This window comes from Belonocnema kinseyi, chromosome 9 (genome assembly GCF_010883055.1).
Source record: "Belonocnema kinseyi isolate 2016_QV_RU_SX_M_011 chromosome 9, B_treatae_v1, whole genome shotgun sequence".
NCBI classification, from domain to species: Eukaryota; Metazoa; Arthropoda; class Insecta; order Hymenoptera; family Cynipidae; genus Belonocnema; species Belonocnema kinseyi.
The window spans coordinates 39,253,842-39,261,346 of NC_046665.1; positions in this window are offsets into that span (position 1 = coordinate 39,253,842).

The following is a 7,505-nucleotide window of genomic DNA, read 5'->3' on the forward strand; positions in this document are numbered from 1 at the left end:
AAAGGAACAATCCAAACAGTGGATTTCCACAGGCGAACCAGCTCCAAAGAAGGCAAAGACCGTAAAGTCAGCTGGTAAGGTTATGGTTACAGTTTTTTGGGACGCACGTGGAATTATACTTATTGACTACTTGGAAAAGAGTAAAACAATCACTGGTGAATATTATGCATCATTATTAGAACACCTAAAAAGAAGAAATTTAAAAAAAACGACCACATTTGGCGAGAAAAAAATTCTCTTTCATCACGACAACGCCCGCGTTCACACATGCTTCGTTTCAATGACTAAAATTGAAGAACTAAAATTCGAATTGGTCGAACACCCACCGTATTCACCAGATTTAGCCCCCAGTGACTTTTTCTTATTTCCAAACTTGAAAAAAATGGCTCGGTGGACAGAGATTTCGAGACAACGAAGACGTCATTGCCTCTGTAAGTGCTTATTTTGAGGAACTTCCGAAAACGCACTTTTCTGAAGGATTAAAAAAACTTGAAAAGCGATTGACCAAGTGTATAGAGCTCCAAGGAGATCATGTTGAAAAATAAAAAGAAATTTACCCAAAAAATGGTTTTTATACTTCATTCTAAGGACTTATTGAACTACCCTCGTAACTCTCATTTCTGTGACTTCTTGGTTATAATCTATAAGAATTCGTTGATTAATTCCTAAAAATTTTTACTATATAATTTTTGGAATGAGCATAACCAAACAGCTAAATTACTTATCAGAAACTAAATAGTTATGTCGGAAAGATAAATTGACTATTTAAAATCACTGTTACGACCTATTATTATTCATCGATTATAATAATACAAAATTCAATACAATTTTGCGTCTAATAATCCACGTTCAAGGCCAAATGTTGATTTGATCAAATATTCCAAAACAGCTTTAAATGTAGATTGAAATTTTGATGAATTTTCGATAAAGCAGGCGTGTATATCATTTCCGCCGGAAAGACATAATTATCTTATTGCCGTAACTTTTCTGTAATAAACCTACGTTAATCCAATACATATTTTACGATATTTTTATAATTAAACTGGTTTTTCAAATTAATAAAGTAATGTAGTTAGTAATGTATTTAGTAATGTAGTTAGTAATGTAGTTAGTAATGTAGCTAGTTAATAATTTTTAATATATCTTCCCTAGGTCACCAAAAATCAATACAGGTGCATTCAAAGTCATTTAAGCTCAAAATTTTTCATTCATTTCGGTGGAAATCTTAAATTCTCGAAAAAAATCACTCAAGAACTTACCGGTTATTTACTGGTAAGTTTTTAGGGTTTCTGACATGAGTTACTGCCTTTCGAACTCTAGCAGTGTCAGGTATATTCTCAAGTCCCTGAATATCTTATTATTATATCTTGTTGAAGTGGTGATAACAAGTCCCATTTCTATTTCTTTTCGGCCATATTAAAAGGCATCTAGTATCCTTTTCCAAGTCCTTAATACTACATTTTAACAAGGTGCTTCCCTGTTCACTATGTTTATGCGAAGAGGGCACTTGTTCTCATACGCGTTACTAATATCTTTTTGTAAGATATCGATAGCAAGTTATAATTGTTCAATATACTTGACTCTTTCCCATATAGCCTCAGGTTTGTCGCCCGTCAAGGAGAATTATATATCTCTGTAATCCAACAGGGACATGTCCGACGTCACGATCAAGTAAGTTCAAAAAAGTTAAATCCATTTCCTCCCTTCGACATAGCACTACTATCGACGAGAAAAGGGCAGGCATCTTCTTTGAAGCTTATCAACTCAGCCCAAAAAAATGCTAGCGCAATAAAAAAAATAGTCATACGAAAGCTAAAAGTGTTCTACGTAAATGAGCTTGAAGACGTTTGTGTATATTTTTTTTTGGTCTTTTGCTCACTGAAAAATGTAAAAAAAGTAAGGATTTTTGGGTACATTTAAGAACAGTCATATTTAGAGCATTATTTCTTCTACAAGGGGCAATGGGAAAAACTTGCAAAAATTCATCAGCCTGAGGAAGACTATTGTAAACAAATTGCAGTTGAGAAATTTGAGAAATAATCAAAATTCTTGTTTAAAATTACAAAAATATACAAATATTATCACCATTTCTAAAAAAGATACTAAAGCTATTCAAACTGAAAATTGTAACGGATAGACTCTGTAATTATTTCCAATCTTCCGGAAGGATGCAATAGTCTTATTTTTTGTGAAAATCGCGATATGTTTAGACATTTTGTTGTTGTCGGAAAACAAGTGCCAGAAAGCAGCCCGGATCCTTTTTTTTACTGCAGACCACTCGTGCCTTTTTTCTACTCGTGGTTCTGAATCCTTGGGTGGCACCTGGCATTTCCCCGGCAGAAAAAAAAGGGTCCGAGCTTCTTTCCAGCACTTGTTTTCTAACAACAAAAAATGTTTACAAATATCGCGATTTTTATAAAACATAAGACTATTACATCCTTCCGGGTGATTGGAAATAATGACACATTTTATCCTATACAGTTTGCAGTTTGAATCGCTTTAATATCATTTTTAGAACTGAAGATAATATAATTGTAAATTTTGGTACTTTTAAGGAAGAATTTTCATTATTTCTCAAATTTCGCAACTGCAATTTGTTCCCAACAGTTTTCTTCATACTCATGAATTTTGTCAAATTTTTCCCATTACCCCTTGTATAAAAAATAATGCTCGAAACTTGACTGCTCTTAAATTTACCCGAAAATCCTTACTTTTTTTTACATATTTCACTAAGGAAATCACAAAAAAAATTATACAAAAACGTCTTCAAGGTCATTTTCGCAGAACATTTTTAGCTTTCGTATGACTGTTCATATATGACTGATCCGCTTTTATTACTTATGCCTAAAACTTTCGTCTTTTAGCTCCAAGGTTCTTGTATTAAAGAAAAATTCATTTACTCTGCTGTTAAACGTCGGCCTAATATAGGAGACAGTCCTTTAGCATGGTGGATCCTTTCTAGGAACTTTAAAAATATTCAGTTTTGGAAAATGTAATGCACTTTAATAGTTGTATAACAATAACAATATTCTACAATTTATAATACCATTTATTAATGTTATCGTGTACTTCAATTTCTGTATGTAATAACATCAATGAACGATATTAAAAATTATTAACAATATTAATGAGTACACTATTTTTAATTTAAATATCCTGCCTGCATGACCGCTTGCGATTTTAGTTTCCCAGTTCTCATATAAGCGCACGTTTCACTCCATAAGAGGCCATATTGGAAATATTTGTTTCCAATTTTTATCACGCCGCTTCAAGCGGGGCACTCAATTTGCAGTTAATGGTCAAAATCAACAAGGGCACTTCTCGAGTTGTGGGCTCAAATCAGTGCCAGGTACCTTTCCCTTCCGAGCTTTCTTTCCCTCTTCACTTCAGGTTTCCTTCATTTCCTCCATCTCCTTTTTCCTTGAATTTTTTTTTAAATTTTTCCAGGTCCAAGACTGGCAGAATTTTCTACGTATCTACTTATACTTAATATTAGCGTGTTTGAAATTGTTTTGGGGAATACGTATTATCAATAACTCTTATTCTTATAACATTATTATATGAATATTAAGTCAAATTAAGTGAAGTAAATAATAAGACTAGCAACATATTTCAATTACGCTTATAAAATATTTATTTCACTTTATTTTATATATTTAAAATTCTATTATATATTACAAATAGTCGCCCAATTAAAACTAAATCCATACGGGTATAACCTTGCGCGAAAGTTTTTGAACAAACTCAAACCTAGTTATGAAATCTACTTCTAGCATTAATATTTGGTCAATAAGAGATTGCTCTTTTTCTATATTTTCTTTACTCTTTTTTCTCTTGCTTTTCATATGTATGTAGGCACTCGTTTGGGCTTGTAATAAAGCTTCAACCAAATTATAAATTTTTGGTTTAGCACTTCTGAACATGCCATTCAATTTCGAATGGTAAGCCTCGCAATCATTTGTTGTTCGCGTTTTTGTTAGAGAAAATTGAACCACTATTAATATAAGTTTTAAAAATATTATCATAAAACTTTTAAACTGTACTGTCTAATGGTAGGATAGCATTAAGGCAGACAAATTCAGTTTTTTTACATTCTAAAGCGAAATGAGCAAATTCAGCAGCATAGGAATGCTTTTCTTTGTCGTAGAGTAAGAAAGTAGCCAAAACGTACAGGTAGGGCAAGAGAGCTCAGAACGCAACTTCTCGGACCTAAAGTGACCGACATTTACAAATAAAGGGTTTTCTGACCGTAGATGGCAACTCAAGTGCAGCCGGCTTCAAACACATCTCTGCAGTTATTATAAGTCGGGTAGCTTAAATACCCTGCTCGTCTTTTATAACCTTCCAACCTCCTGTTATCAAGGTTGTATTTTATTTTACTATTCTCTAAAGTGCTGCTGTTTATTTCCCGAATGCAGAGGGAATCCAAACCAGAAGATTTATTAGCTTTCGGAGGTATTTTCTATCAATTAATTTAATCTTAACTCAAGATTGTAACCCGCCAATAGATTCAATAAGCCAAGTTCAAGACACTTCTTAAAAGCAAATTACGATAAAAGCATCATCCTTGAAGCAGAAATCTTTAAACCTTTGGATGCCTTTTCCCGGTTTCACCCTATCGATTTTCTTTTTTAATGCTGCTTTATTAGTCTCGGGGAGAACTTTACTTGCTATTTCCCAGCAATCAAATCAAAGATAAAAAATATGCAAAGTTCCTTAGGCCGTTGAGTTATTGAGCGTCGGCCCACGATACAAAAAATAAATTCGCAACCCTCAAGCAAGACCACCGGCGATTAGAGTTCTTAATTTTTCTCGGAATTAAGTTTGGGTTGAATAATTGAGCATATGAGAGAATTCACAAAAAATATCAACTAAATAGTATTGAGGAGCAACCACACTAACCTCAGAAGAAACAACCAACAGTTTTAGAAGACAACAGTTTTTCGTGTCTCCTGAAAAATAAGAAAAAATTATAAAATTTCGCAAAGTTGTTAGCAGAATTAGAAAAGACCTTACTATTTGGATTGAGAGTAGAAGCAGGATAATAAGTGGGGGAACTAGGAAGAGCTACAAAGTTGTGAATGGATCTGGACTCAGAGTTGGAGTCGTTGGATGATTTTAGGGAAGCATTATAAGCGTTTTTTATATTACCTTTTTTACCAACCTTGCAGTTATTGTTTTTACCTAGTGGTGCACTGGACTTGTTAGAGGAAGCAAGTTCCGAATTTTCAACACCTTCTAAGGTGGCTTGCTCGTCAAAAAAGTATTCAAAGTGGCATACTTCGGCCAATATTCGACGCATGTAAAGTATCCTCTCAGGATTTGCGAGTTGTTGAATCTCATCGCTGAACGGGCATGAAGACGAGGAGGTCATCCCATTTCTCTGTTTGACATTTTTAAGAATCCAATGTGCCTACTGACTCGGTGATATCGTTTAACAAAGAACGGAGCACTGATGCGCTCTTCTTTGACATGACAGGTCAATTGTATAGTTTTCCCAAGTAAATCTTAATCAGGATTCTATTTTGTGGTATCTGGCCAATAATGTCTCCCATGCTCTCTTAAAATTATCCGCTTTTGTTGAGATTTTAGCGATCGTTGTGCTGACTCATCTGTCAAATAGAGTTTCAAATAGTGCAACAGTCGCACCTTTGAAAATTGTAAATCATCACCCACTATCGAAGTAAAAAGGTCTCTGAAAGTGGGCCACTGCGTATAAATCTCGTAAAACTTCGGTAATTCTAATTGCGGAAAATTTGGTCGATTTATAAAATTGTTCGTATTATGATGAACCGGACTGCATTCACTTTTTGCGGTTTTTATTTAAAATGATCCAGGTTATCATTTAAATAAGCCTTCAAAGCTAAGTATTTTCCTCTACTTGAGAAAAGTGTTACTTAAAAATAATCGCTTTCTGAATTTGCCATTTTTAAGTGACGATTATGTCGTTATTCTCGTCAAATTTCGCTCACGTATTCTCCAAAGAGTCAAATGGCGTCTTCACTGCATTCTTATTCATCTTGTCCACAACAAACATTTTATTAAATTAGTAACAGCGTTGCATATACTTTTAAAATTCTCTTGCTCTTGAAAAAAATATTGAGAAAAATACAACATCGTTACCAATTAAAAAAAGAAATACAGTTGAAGGAGAAATATGACGCGACAGAAACACGTTTTCTTCATAAGTTGACAGCTCGCATCGAGAGAATTGTCCCGTGTCACTAGAGTCGTAGTACAGCGGAACTGAGTCTCTTTGCCTCACTCCCAGCTACTCGATTCACCAGGCGACTTAGGAGCAGTAGTTGATTCGATTAGCATGAGAACCTTTCTGTTTATGAATATATATATATATATATATATATATATATATATACTAAAATTTTCAATAAAAGGTCACGTATCGATAAAATCAATATGATTTTTTGACAGACGTCGAAAGTGTATATACGAATTAAATCGTAATCCCAAAAATTTTTTTTCTCAATCATGGCATGACGTTCAAATCAAATGAGTGAACGATCAAGCAATACAAAACTGCACGGGAATAATCTCATGTTATTTATATAATATTACTAAAAATACATAACGCTGAAACTAACGGGCGTGTAAACAATTATGTGTATTGAAATTTCTTGCAGTAAGATCAATAACCGATAATACCCTAGGGTTGCGCGTGTACATATCGATTCACTAGTCACATCCAGATTTGAATTTAATGATGCGAAATGTGGCATAAACCAGTTCAAATAAGTTTTTCGTTAGTCTATTATTGCTACAAAATTTTCGATATGTTTAGATTTATGCCGGGACTATACTTGAGTAAATCAATGATATTTTGATCCAAGCACCGCGATTTTTTTTATTTTTGTTTTTTTACATACTCGATACTACTTTATTTACCCTTCCACAATAATGAATATTATTACTATACCTGAAAAATTTGAATCGCTATTAAACAGCAAAGGTTATTTCAGTCTTGTTGTTTTGGCCGCCCCTGCAACCGCTTCTCGTGTAAAATAAAGCTACCGCGCGTTAGGCCCCTTTCTTCGTAGACGGTCACATATTCAAGCACAAATCAATGGGCCCAAAGAGTTGAAATATGTGAAAACTACTGTTTTTAATTTTATACACTAAGGTCCCAAAAATTTTTAAATCTGTAAAATTCGCATTAGTAGCCCTTTGGGTGACTATTCGGTGATCAGAAACTGAGATAGTACTTGAGTTTTATCACAAAAAAAAATTTTGAACAAAATTTTGTTAAGTTTATATTTCCAGCAATTTTTTTTATTATGAATGTTGAGAATCATTGCAAGACGTTCTTAACAGAAACAGAGAGAAAGAAATAGAGACCAAAATAGATAAATAACCCCATCCCCCTGACTCATCAAATATGGCAGATAAGCATGGGCGGGCACAGAAAAATTTTTCGAGGGGAGGGGCAAAATATCTTTATGTATATCCCAAGCATAGCTTAGCGGCGTCCGCCTTCAATACAAAAGCCC